Here is a 14834-nt window from a genome sequence, read left to right on the forward strand (position 1 = left end):
TCTCTCTCTCTCTGTGTGTGTATGAGTCCCTCTGGGATAAAGGTGCTTTCCCAGCACACTCGAGACACCGCTGCCGACCACGCTCTCACAGCCCGGCCCTGCCGAGAGAAACTACTATCATATGTTACACAGCACTAAGACTCTCCTTCTCCCTCAGTCCCTCTCTCTCTCTCTGTCCTCCTCTCTTTCTGTGCCTACCTCCCTCTCTTTCTCTCCCTCTCTGGCTCCCCTGCTCTCCTTCTCCCTCCGTCCCTCTGACGCAGACAGACACACACACTCTCTGTTACACACACTCCGAGCTGAGTCTCTGTGCTCTTATAGTCTATGAGCCTGGCTGAAAGGGGCGGAGCCTATCTCTGTGAAGGGCATTGTCCGGTTACACTCCTCTCAATTGGGAGGTTAGAGAGAGGACACCCATTCAGAAAGAAAGAAAGGGAGGGAGGGAGGAGAGGAGGAGAGAGGATGAGGGGAGAGGAAAGAAATGTCGGGCAGCGGCAGAGGCAGCTTCAGTAGTGTACTGTGTCTCTCTGTGTTTCTCTGTGTGTGTGTGTGTGTGTGTGTGTGTGTGTGTGTGTGTGTGTGTGTGTTCGCCTCGGGTCTTTAAAAGCAGGAAACTCCCCTACCAAAGTGTCGGGCGTCTGTAGAAAAGCCTGTAAAATAGGGAAACGACAGGCAGCACTGAACACACAGATTCTAGTACCGCTATCAACTGCGAGATGTACACATTGATTTGTTGATTGACTGAATGAATGATTGATTGAAACAAACAGTGAGAGTCCTGTATATCCCAAATGTCTCTCATAGGCAAAACTGGAACCCTCCACTTCTATCCCATCGCAATGGTCCCCGCTGAACTGTCTCTAGTCTACACCACAGAGAAAGTACCTGGACTTACAGTCAGTCTCCTCTGAGACACCTGAGAAACAGGAAGATAAGCTGAGCGATCAGACACCACAGCACTGATGACATGTACAAGACAGAAGCTTGGATGTCCAGTAGAGAGAACGACAGAGAAAGACAAAAACATCTTCATCAGCCGGTACTCACCTCCATGCAACCTTCTCACAACCATAACTTTCCTTACTCTGTTACCAAGAGTACAGGAAGAGGCTCAGAAACTGCCACTCCAATACAAATCCCTGATCACGCTGGTAGCTCAACCAATCAGCAGATGTATAGAGACACCTGACCAGAACATGTGCAGTATGACACTCCTTGTATGAAGTCGTTTTAATGTTAAAAGTTACAAACATTCCGACTCAATGTTAAAAGTTACAAATGTTCCGTTTTAATGTTAAAAGTAAACATTTCTGTTTACATGTTTAAAGTTACAAACTTTCCGTTTCAAAAAGTTTCCAACCCCCACACTCTACCCGTTCTTTACTCCCTAGTTTAACCTATACCTAATTTTCCTACTTTCAACCCCTGCCACATCTCTCCATACCCTACCTGCCGACTGGTCCTCGCCCAGCCCAGCCCTACCCTCCTTTCCTCTCAGACCCTACCCCTCACCACTGGGTGTTCCCTGCCTTACCTTAGCCCTTCGTATCCTCTTCCTCCTGACTACAACACCCTTCCCTCCCTGCCCTCCTCCTACCCCTCTCTTCCCCAGTGGTTGGTTTGGGCTAGGGTTCGGATGGGGCTGAGCCTTCTCCCAGAATCACATAGTTGGGAACTTAGTCAGAGGAGGGCATGTGACTCATCCCAGAGCTGCACCCAAACTACGCTCTATATGGTCTTCTGTTAAGACTACCACACTTGTGTACACACACATATGTGCACATGCACACACACAATACACATGTGCATGAGTGGTACAGCATGAACACACACACATACGGATACAAAAATAGAAACGTACATACATACACAACCAGTCATAGTAGTATAGGATGTGGGAGAAACGTCTGGGGCTGACACAGTCCATTCATAATTATTTTAAATGGACAGCGTGAGTCACATTGAGGATAGAGTGACCTGTATTACCCACACTGCTTTTCTGGCTACTAAAACCTTACATGTTCATGGAGCTGGAGTCTGTAGCTACGTAAAGACACCGTTATACTACTGCAGATACTCTCGTGGCTTTCAAAAGACAATGACTGAAGTAGGAAATCAAAATGACTGAAGTAGGATTTCAAAATGACTGAAGTAGAATATCAAAATGACTGAACTAGAAATCAAAATGACTGAAGTAGAAATCAAAATGACTGAAGTAGAAAATCAAAATGACTGAAGTAGGAAATCAAAATGACTGAAGTAGGAAATCAAAATGACTGAAGTAGGAAATCAAAATGACTGAAGTAGAAATCAAAATGACTGAAGTAGAAATCAAAATGACTGAAGTAGAAATCAAAATGACTGAAGTAGAAATCAAAATGACTGAAGTAGGAAATCAAAATGACTGAAGTAGGATATCAAAATGACTGAAGTAGGAAATCAAAATGACTGAAGTAGAAATCAAAATGACTGAAGTAGGAAATCAAAATGACTGAAGTAGAAATCAAAATGACTGAAGTAGAAATCAAAATGACTGAAGTAGGAAATCAAAATGACTGAAGTAGAAATCAAAATTACTGAAGTAGGATATCAAAATGACTGAAGTAGAAATCAAAATGACTGAAGTAGAAATCAAAATGACTGAAGTAGGAAATCAAAATGACTGAAGTAGGATATCAAAATGACTGAAGTAGGAAATCAAAATGACTGAAGTAGAAATCAAAATGAATGAAGTAGGAAATCAAAATGACTGAAGTAGAAAATCAAAATGACTGAAGTAGGAAATCAAAATTACTGAAGTAGGTAAATTAGGAAATGTAAATGATGCCAAAATATGAATATAATATACATTTGAAATGACGGATATTTTGGGGGCCAGTATAAAATTATTGTTATGACCCAGTTACTACATAATGCATAGTGGTTGGGTGGGGCTCTAGGAAACCCAGTTACTACAGAACGTACAGAGGGTGGGTGGGGGTGTGTGTGTGTATGAATCACAGCTTGCCATGTGTCAGCAGCACAGAGAAACTACTGCTCTCTGTAAGTCTCTCATTGTGTTCAATAGTGGCTCTCAGCTCTGGTAGCCAGCTAGCGTTAGTTTGGTTTAGCTAGCATGACTCAGAGCCATGACTGGCTAAAGGACTCTAGAACTGGGGGACAAACAGCTGGAATTACCTTTAATTTGCTAGAAAGTCGTAATGGGGAGGTAATGACTGCAATGGCAGAGAATCATATTCTTCTAATTTAGAGTAGGATGTTTAGAGTAGTATGTTTAGAGTAGGATGAGTATTACTTCTGTACAAAAGGGTTTGGAATAAGTTGTGTTACAATATTTCATAGAGTCTTGATGTTTTACTTAACATGTGTTTTCTTAGAAGAAAAGTATGTTTGCTTCAGGTGTGTAAGTAGATTTTTACTGTAATAATTCTAGACAGCTAAATAAATTGTTCAAATTCTTAACAGAAAATTATAAAATATGTATAAAATTCATTTGTATAATGAATAAAAGAAGAATTCAATTAATTGTTGAAAATTACAATTAAATATTTAAAATGATATGGATTGTTGATTACCATAGTTGACAGAAACGTTTGTACAATTCATGCTGACTTTTGTTTCCCCATATGTGAGTTTAAAAACAATTATTTAAAATGTACATTTAAGTAAATTAGTAAATTACAGTTATGTAATTCCTTGTTCTGGAAAAGTCTAAATATTGGGGTAAAACATGTTTTAAAATGTATACACATATTAAATATTAATTTATATATGCAGTGACTTTGAAATAAATGTAGCGATATATCAGATTCAGAAAAATGTAAGACTAATTTGATAAGTGAATTCATTATAAATAAAGGATGTAGGATCTTAATTTGAGCCATCTTGCTACAGCAGGAAAATAATCCTGCAGCAACAGGAAAAGTTCATTATTATGTGGATTTTAATTAATGGACATTTTTTGTAGGGGTTTATACTTTTTTCGTTAGGGGAAAATCAAGTCTGACATTTTAAAGTGGAAATTACTAACTTTAGAAGCCTTTTTAAAACTTGAATACACTACAAGTTTGCAAAATTCTGAGCAGAAAATTTCGTTCAAATTAAGATCCTACATCTGTACTGTAAATGCATTATACATCTCAATCAATCATTTTGACATGATATTCATTAGAATCAATACGATAAATAATGACCGAAATTGTAAGTCAAGCAATGGCTGTATTCAAAGTCACCTACTGTAAATACATTCATACTTCTGTAGCGATGCAATACAATAAGGCAATACCGAACAATCACTGAGCAGCAGTGTCAGAAATGACCCTGATAACGCTGTGTGTGTGTGTGTGTGTGTGTGAGTCACTCTATTGTGGTCTAACATGGAGAGTACTCCCTGCTTCTTCTCTGGGTGGATGTACGGGCGTAGTACTATGTATTTCAACACACACAGGCGGGGTCTTTCATATCACCACACACACTCACACGCACACACACACACAATGGCGATTGGTGTTCCCGCCTCACAGTGGAAATGAAGCTGGGAATTCCAGAGATTCCTGAAGAGTAAAAGGTGTGAACCCCAACAGCCCAGCACCCTGGGAATACTGCCGGCCGGCCCCAAAGACACAGCACTTTAACGGGTGACTGACCTCGTTAAAAGGTAGAGATAGGGAGGGAGAGAGAACCTGCCCAGTGAACCACTGCTCTAAGAATATTTAAATTCTTATTGCAATTTAAGAGGGCTGAAGCTAAATGATTAACAAGTAGTGTAATGCGTTTAAAAAATATACACTCTAAAACCATGAAACATGTGACACATTTACAACCTAAACGTCAGTATTTAAAACTTAAACATTAGGCATTTAGATTAGCCAATAAGTGTTCTCATCTTAAACACAGTTGTTTAGAATGCAAGGTTAAACATGATAGGCAGCTTTTTCCACTCAGTTTCCAATATGGAGAACACAATGTATCTCAGATTTGTGTTCAGATTTTAAACACTAGTGTTTACTTTCCTATCGTCACTCAGAGAGAAAAAGATGTGGGAGGGGCTGCATTATCATATTTCCCAGTATGCTTTGTAGCAGGTTGATTTTTAGAATACTGAGATGGCTGTTCCAGTCTAAAAGGTTTAAGTAGTCTTGTTTATTACATCTTTACCATAGCAGTCATTCTGAGTGCAGGCTATGGGTGATGACGCATCCAATTTATGGTGTATCCTCCATTTGGCTGGATTCTGATAGGAATTACTAGTTAGTTCACAAACCAGTTCATTGTGACTTGCAGGTCTGACATAGCTCATGACCCAGGATTTTCAGACAACTACGTTGAGGACACAATAAGCCCATAACTTCATTCAATACACATCCCCCTTAGACTTTCACTTAATGACAACCTCAATAATTATTTTAGAATGAAACAAGCATGTCTCTGTCACTAACATACACAATCATGGGTGGGTGTCTCTCATTTTCACTCGAAAGGCATGTTGGGAAATATGCAAATACAGCTTTACACCGTACAGTAGCGTTAAAACCGAAATGCCTTGTGCTGAATAAACGTGTTCATGTGTTTAAAAAGTGTTACAGTGAATAAACATGTTCTGGTGTTTACTAAACACTGTGACGCGTTTTCATTTCAATTCTAAATGCCTTGACACGTTTAAAAAGTGTTACAGAAAAGTGTTTTGTTTTGCGTTCAATTCCTAAACACTTGTTTTTACAGTTTACCTAATTGGCATTTGAGAAATATCTCATCAACAAATAATATTTAAATTAATGTAAGTGTCGTGAGTGAAAATTAACTTCTTTCGTATGGTTAATGTACAATTTATGTTAATTACCTTCTGTTTTTAATTTGGTAATGAATTGAACCTAGTCTTTCCCCTGCCTGTCACACCAATAAATAATATGTGATAAATATGACACAACATTAATATAATTAAACCAAACATCAGATGATTCAAATAAATACATTCAGCTGAGTTTAAATGATTTTCAAATGTAAATAAATAAATCAGTGTATATATTATTACAGACGTTTAAAGTCAACCACATGAATCTATATAACACAATGTAAAGAAGTATAATAATGTTTTTTTTTAAATACACGTTACTGAAAATGCCCCTGTAATATGTCTTATTGAATTGTGTGTGATCTACTATGTCCATACATTTCAGAAACCCCAGATTATAAGGTAATTGACAGTTAAAGCAGCATTATGCCAAAACACACAATCAATAACCTAGTGGCATCACATCACAGAGCACAGAGGATACCTTTAGCCTATGGTGACAATGATCCCATGACCACGCACGCTCTCACACACATACACTAATCTCTAAATAAGATCATCTTCTACAGCCATGTTGGAATGTCTCAGTCACCTGGACTGCGGCGTAGCCTGATGTAACGGAGACGTCACACACACACACACACACACATGCGCACAACCCCCAGCCAAGCAAGTGCATGCCAGACTAGCCCCCTGTTCCTGGTTGTGTGTCTGTCTGGCAGCGTTGTTGATGGCTATATTAGGCCGGTGGTGTCGTCTAGCCCAGGGGGAGAGTGAGAGACGCAGCCGTGATGTCATAGTCACGCTGCCAAGGCATAACTTCACGTCTTATCTCTCTCCAGATAGCTCCGCTTGTTTTACATTCTACCCCACTGCCCTCCTGGGGTGTGGGTGTGTGGGCTGTCTGCCCTGCTCTTTTAACCTTTTACTGCAGTGGGCTAAATCAGGGTCACACAGAGTGTTTCTTGGTAGTCTTAAACAAATCTACTTTGAAAGGAAAGTATACACCTCACACATGGTTATGGGCTAATAAAAGAAAAGTGAAAACTCCTGTACCATGTCAGATATAGAGTTGAAATGTAATCAATTTTGAGTTTGCATCCCAATATTACACTTTATATTGAGGTGACGTCATTAAAAGCACTTTAAGATCAGAACTAGAAACCTTATTTCAATCAGTTTTGACTGCTGAGGTAGTAGTAGTAGAAGTAGTAGTAGTACTTTATAATAATAATGCTACTTGTAGTAGTAATTGTCAACCCCTGTCTATAAAACAAAAGGAATTGATATATTGGGAGTGTTTGGTGTGCTGTTGGTGGTGTGGTTGGTGTGGATGTGTGCACTGTAACAAATTGTTGTACATTTACAGCAAAAATCTACAGTTAGCTACTGTTATTCTATATTACAGTACAGTACTGTAAAGAGCAATGCATTATGGGGGCTCAATGGCATTACCCTACAATGCTGTAAAATGTATTTTATAATACAATTTTACAGTAAAGCACTTCATTACCTGATTTGCTGTATATTTATAGCAGCATACTGTGAATTATGGTGCATTGTGGGAAAATGTTGTGGGTGGGGAATAAATCTCTGGCTCATTAACATATTTCGAGGCATGCCTTGTAAGTGGCTATATTTGTTGCACCCCTTACTGAGAACGCTGTACCAATTGAGGTGATATGTGGTCGTAGACACCTAATAATTTGATGTGTATAGGGAACAGATCAGAGTGATAATAAGTCTTAAGCCTTTACTTAGTTAAATTAATTATTTTTGGTGTTTGTTTTATGATTAATTTACGTTGGATTAATTATTTCTTGTTAGATTTATTTTTTAGGGGGTAGATCAGCTTTAATATTGCAGATAGATTGTGACTTCTATCAGTGTAAATATCTGCATAATTTCCAATCCCCATATATTTTTCTATTTGTAAATATATATTATTTTAAATATATATAATATTTTATATATTTTTCTTCTTTATTGTTTTCCCCTAACCCTACCACCCCTCTCCTAATTGGAGTAAGCTAATGGACAACAATACTTAGGCGTCCACTTCCAGCTTATACATACTACATACATTTCACAGACAGTATGTTTTACATTAGTCATCTTTGTTTGTTTTAAGTCCCAGCCTTTAGCTACCCTCAACTCCTCCCATCTATCTCTGAAGACCATCCAGTTTTAATTTTTAGCTGCCATATATTTTTCCACTGTGCTGTGATGTTTCATAAAAAGTTCTAAACCTTTCTATTCTAATAGTTTCTACAAATTGTAAAATAAAGATACAATTTCAAATTAAAGATATTATTATTTGATTGACTATGACTTTTCAAATCACCCAGCAGTGCTATTTGCAGAGTTAGCTCCAAGTAAATGTTGCAATTTCTAACCATTCCTCAACCTGTGACCAAAAACAAGCTACATACTTTATGGGCTATACCAAAACAAGTGATCTAATGATTCTGTCTCTTTGCAGCAAAATATATAGAGCTGGGATGGTTGTATCCCCCATATATATATATAAAACATTCTACAAATATTATACAGTTTTAATCCCCCCTCAAAAAATACAAAAAAGTATGTTATTTTCTGCAATAAGTTGGTTGTAATTTTGGATAGAGCAGACATTTCCATATATTTTTGTTAACTTCATGTGTAACAAGTCCACCAGTCTTATTTATGATATCATTTACAAAGATTTTCTTCAATCAATTAGTATATTTGAGTTTAACCATAATATTTGTTCTGTTTTTTTCTGCTGGATTAAACTGAAATTGCAACCAGCTTTCTATTGCTTGTTTTAAAAATAGCGATATTTTGGAAATTGTCTATTTCACCGTCGGACCGTTTTATTGGTAAGCTACACGAAATGTAAAAGTTTTAAGAGATCCAATATGAATAGGAAATTGAAAAGTTATTAATAAACAAATTAGGCACAATTGGGCAGTCTTGATACAACATTTTGAACATAAATACAATGGTTCATTGGATCAGTCTAAAAACGTTGCACATACACTGCTGCCATCTAGTGGCCAAAATCTAAATTGCACCTGGGATGGAATAATACATTATGGCCTTTCTCTTGCGTTTCAAAATGATGGTACAAAAAAAACGGTTGGTTTTTTCTTTGTATTATCTTTTACCAGATCTAATGTGTTATATTCTTCTACATTAATTTCAAAGTGTTTCCTTTCAAATGGTATCAAGTATATGCGTATCCTTGCTTCAGGTCCTGAGCTACAGGCAGTTAGATTTGGGTATGTCATTTTAGGCGAAAATTGAAAAAAGGGATGGATCCTTAGGAAGATAAACAAGAACATATCACAGTCATAGCAAGTAAAAAGATTATGCTACCATTACCGAGAATATTGTTGTAGTTAAGCAAGCTACTTGCAAGTTTATATTTGTATAAGAAAATACAAAATATATTCTAATTAAACTGTTTCAAAATACATTAATTGTAATTCAAGCCAGTGAAATACAAATTATAAAATAGGTATTAAAACAATTGAAATATCTATATCAAATACATGTAACAGAAGTACTGCCCATCGTTGGCACTAGCTGCCTGCACTGTAAATCTACAACGTTTACCACTGTGCTTCCAGTAATGCACTGGATGTGTTTCCAGTAATGCACTTTACTGTGTTTCAGTAAAGGTCCTGTAAATCTACTGTAAATTACTGTAAATTTACAGTAACCTACTGGCTACTGCCCTGACAGTTATTTACAGTAAACATTACTGGAACATTTTTACAGTGTGTGGGCGGTGTTCTCCAGGTTTGTATGTGTGGGTTTAAATACAGTGGCTCTGTATGTGTTGGGTGGTGCTCTGTAGATGGAGGAAGTGTTTGTGGGTGTTATACACTGTGTGGGAGGTTGATTAAAGGTGGCAGAGTGTGCGTGTGTGTGTATGTGGGTGTTGGGTGGTGCCCCTAAGGTGTGTGTGTGTCAACACGGAGACTCCTTTAAAGGAGCCTGCTAGTCTGCTTCTGCAGCCCAGCCCAGCCCAGCCCTGTCCCGTCCCTTCCCTTCCCTTCCCCTCATTCTCCTTTCCTCCTCTCTTCCTTTTCCTCTTTCCTTCCTAGGAAAAAGGTGTCAGAGGAAATGCAGCTGATGGCGTCTCTCTTTCTCTTCTTCTTTTCTTCTCCCACTCTCTCTCTGACTCACGCTCACTTTTAGTGCCCCATTCCACCCATGGTTTGTCTCTCTTTCTCACTCACTCACTCACTCACTCTCTCACTCTCTCGTCTACCTATATGCACACTTCCCTCTCTGATCCCTTGTTTGGTCATGCTCCTCTTCATATATCCTGTGAGTGGCCAAGTCAACATGAGTGTCACATCCTCCCACACAGACACACGCACAGCGGCACGAGCAGACGCCCTCATCCTGGACATTTGCAGGCGAAGCGTGTTCTTTTTAAACATTCCATTCTCCTCCGCCACACCAAGCAGGGTTTCCTGCTCTCTCTCTCGCTCTCTCTCTCTGTCACACACACCCCTCCCTCCAACGGCTTCCTCTCGCTCTTCCTCCAGCCGCTCTCCCTGTTCGCACCCATACCTACCCCTCCTCACCCCACGCCTCCTTCAATACCTAACCTTCCCTTACCCCTCTCCACACCCTCCACACCCCACATTTAACCACCACTTCCCCCAGGACTGACGCCCTGCCTCTGGCCAGACTAGTGGACTCACGCCCCGGGTGTCTCCTGGAGAACCACATACTGTACCATTCTCAGCAGCTGGACAAAGAGCTGAGGTCAAGGGTTACTATGCACAGTACACTGCACTGAGCAGTCATTTCAGGTTCCTGGAAAAGCACTATGAATCCATTGGGGGTAGTAAAGGTGGAGGAGAGGGCAGGGGATGAGAGAGATAGAGAGAGAGAGAGAGAGAGAGAGAGGAGGGACTCTTTTCACAGCTGTTCAGAGATGGAATGACACAGGGTCTACTTCCTGCAGCGCACGCCTGTCTCTCTCCGTCTCACTTCCTGTTTCCCTCAGGGGAATCCGGGAGCTGTGTGTGTGTGTCCCTAATTCAGGACCCCCCCAGTGTCAGAGTGGTCTCTCCCTCCCTCAGACTTCCTGGTTGTCTTGTATTGTCCGCTGGCTCATGCCATTGCATGTGACCGAGGGGTCTGAGGACTGGACTTCTGGACCAGGCGCCACTTTGTGTCTGTCTGCCTTCATGTTTTGTCTCTGATTACACAGTGTTTTCCTCTACAATATAATTACGATATGATTTTTGAAACAAAGCCACTTACAGCACAGTACATTTAGTCTCATGTAATACAGGATCATGTTCATTACGCACTAAACGGAAGAAAACGGACTGAAACAGGGAGGGACTACCTGGATTTGTCCAGTAACGCTAATTTTGATTTTCCATTGCAAAACGTTTTCCATCGTATGGCCTAATGACAGTGATGGAAAAAGTACATAATTGTCATACTTGAGTAAAAGTAAAGATACCTTAATTGAGAATGAGTCAAGTAAAAGTGAAAGTCACCCAGTAAAATACTACTTGAGTAAAAGTCTAAAAGTATTTGGTTTTAAATATACTTAAGTATCAAAAGTAAATGTAATTCCTAAAATATGCTTAAGTAGTAAAAGTATAAATAATTTCACATTCCTTATATTAAACAAATCAGACGGCACAATTTTCTTGCTTTTTTTTATTTATGGATAGCCAGGGGCAGACTACAACCTTCAGACATAAATAACAAACTAAGCATTTGTGTTTAGTGAATACGCCAGATCAGGTAGTAGGGATGACCAGGGATGTTCTCTTGATAAGTGCATGAATTGGACCATTTTCCTGTCCTGCTAAGCATTCAAAATGTAATGAGTACTTTTGGGTGTCAGGGAAACTGCATGGAGTAAAAAGTAAATAATTTTTCTTAGAAATGTAGTGAAGTAAAAGTTGTCAAAATAATAAATAGTAAAGTAAAGTACAGATACCCCAAAAAACGACCTAAGTAGTACTTTAAAGTACTTTTACTTAAGTACTTTACACCTCCGCCTAATGAACACAGTCCAGGTCAGCGTTTTTTAATGTTTTGTTATTTGCCACACACATTGCAATTCACCAGAGAGACCACTAGGAAGCGTGTTTTGAGCCCAAGCCACTTTCTTTTCACACAGTCACATCCAGTATGACTAAAGCTGTGTTGGAAAAAGATCAGGACAACGCATCTGTCTGTTTCTCTGTTCTATTCCTCCCACCTTACTATGACTTATACACCATATGACCACTACTACAGATGATGACTAATGGTTGTGTGTGTTTGTGTGTGTGCGTGTGCATGTGTGTGTGCGTGTGCGTGTATGACTGTAGGCATGTATGTGTGTGTATGTGCATGCTCACTTTCATGTGTACGTGTTTGCGTGTGTGTGTGTGTGTAATACATCTAGTCAGTAGAGGACCATATGGGAATGCTGTACTGGGCTTTCTGTTCATTATTTCCTGAAGAACACAGAGAACTCATATAGAAGGCAGGGTAAAGTCAATATGAGAGGATTCTGCCAAGAGTGTCTGAGCTGCAGCCAACTATCTGAGAGGAGAGGAGACAGAGAAAGCAGGGTGAGAAACCCTCTGCTGAACTTCATATGTACTGTATCTATGTTTTATAGAGTTTGTTTTAAAGAGTTTATTTCCAAAACGCTATATCCACCAATTTTTCACAGTTGTGTTTTTGGCTTAGGGGTACCTTCATGTGTGTGTAAAATATTACTGTTCTCAGATTTTTAATTCATAGATTTTTGTTGTTGTTGTTGCAAAACGCTCTGTATCCATTGTTTAGCTGGAATGGAATGTTTGTATCCGGTATATTTGACTGTGATATGAGGTTGTCTCACCTAGCTATCTTAAGATGAATAAACGTCATGTAAGTCACTCTGGATAAAAGCATCTGCTAAATTACTAAAATGTCAAATGTAAATGTTTTACATACAGATCTAATATTACTGTATTGAATCATCTTTAAAAAAAAATGCAATGTATCATTTGTACATTTCTTTATTAAACATGTATTCATTTGTTACATTTGACTGTGTAAAACATAGCAGTATACTTATTTCTCTGAGAGTGAGGCTGATATAAAGCATTTTGCAAAAAAAACATGATTATTTGTCTCTCTGAAATGAAACCATCAAGTGACAGATTTTAAACAAATACATGTCTGTCATTGAACAACCCAATGTCCTTCAACATTTCTTTAAACAATAAAAGCTAATTTACCAATATTTCAGAAAATGTATGTATTGCATTTTGGAATGAAACTATTCATATAGAAACTTTTCAATGAGACTGAAACCAGGATAAATGTATGAAACAGACGTACAATGTTACAGACTTCAAAAACAACAGATCAATCTTGAGCTAATCTTTACAAAATCCTAAGATTACAGTAACTGCATCAACGCAGCTCCAGCAGCAACTGTATTTAGATTGATCTGTGTGTGTGTGTGTGTGTGTGTGTGTGCATGTACCATACCTAAAAACACCCTCTCTATGCTGTGGGGCAAAGCTCTCTTCCCACCGACTCCCTCCGGCTCTCTCCATCTCTCTCACTCCTCTCTTCCCACTCCCTCGCTCACTCAGCCCCAGCCTCTACCCTGATGTGGGAGTGAGCATATCCCAGTACGAGAGCCTCCAGTAGGGCACACATACAGCGAGCATGGACCACTGGGTCTGGCGCTTTGGATGGCTTCATTCTCTTTCCCACACAGGCACACACACACACACACACGCTTGTGCGTACACACACAAACAAACACACACACAGTCTACCCACACGAGGAACCCACACTGAGCTTGAGAGCTCCCTTTTAATGATGTCATGTGTCTTACATCTGAGGAGAGCAGAGGCGGGGGAAACATGGGGGTGTGTACTGTCTGAATCACTCTGCCTTTTGAATTCAGTTTACATTCAGCCAAAACATACACTCTTAGAAAAAAAGGGTTCCAAAAGGGTTCTTCAGCTGTCCCCATAAGAGAACCCTTTTTGTTTCCAGGCATAGCCCTTTTGGGTTCCATGTAGAACCCTCTGTAGAAAGGGCTTTACATGGAACCCAAAAAAGGTTCTACCTGGAACCAAAAAGGGTTCTTCAAATGAATAACCCTTTTAGGTTCTAGATAGCACCTTATTTCTAAGAGTGTAACTACTCTCCTGTCCTTCTTGGTGGACATGTACTCACAGGAGCTAAATCGCTCAGATAGCTCTTATTGCCAGAGCTAAATAGCATCCAGTCCCTCTCAAAATACATCAAGAGTCATGACTCATGATCTGATGATTAGACACACTGTAGGAGGTATTATGTTTAGCCAGAGGAAGAACAGAATGAAATATTGACAGAATGAAAGATTGAAAGAACTGAGAGAATGAAAGGACGATCCTCTGAATTCTGGCTATATAATTGTAACAATTGTAAAACAACGATATAATCCTTTGACTGAATTAGATATTAAACATCCTTGACCCAAAACCCTAGAAATGGTGAGCTAATTCACTTAATAGATTCACAAAGTCACAGTCAAAGAATCTGACTATAGTCAAACTGAAAATATAGGGCAAGAGCTAGACTGGTACAGTACTTCCACTGATATCACCATTTCAGGACAATGGAAACTTAATAACAGGTATACAGTGCATTTGGAAAGTATTCAGACTCCTTGATATTTTTCACATTTTGTTACATTACAGCCTTATTCTAAAATTGATTCCTCATAAATCTACACACAATACCCCAAAATGACAAAGCGAACACCGGTTTTTAGATTTTTTTTCTCTCAAATGTATTAAAAATAAATAACAGAAATACCTTATTTACAAAAGTATTCAGACTCTTTGCTATGAGACTCAAAACTGAGCTCAGGTTCATCCTGTTTCCATTGATCATCCTTGAGATGTTTCTACAACTTGATTGGTGTCCACCTGTGGTACATTTAATTGGATTTGGAAAGGAACACACCTGTCTATATAAGGTCCCACAGTTGACAGTGCATGTCAGAGCAAAAACCAAGCCATGAGGTCA

The sequence above is a fragment of the Salmo trutta genome, chromosome 20 (assembly GCF_901001165.1).
Source record: "Salmo trutta chromosome 20, fSalTru1.1, whole genome shotgun sequence".
NCBI lineage: Eukaryota > Metazoa > Chordata > Actinopteri > Salmoniformes > Salmonidae > Salmo > Salmo trutta.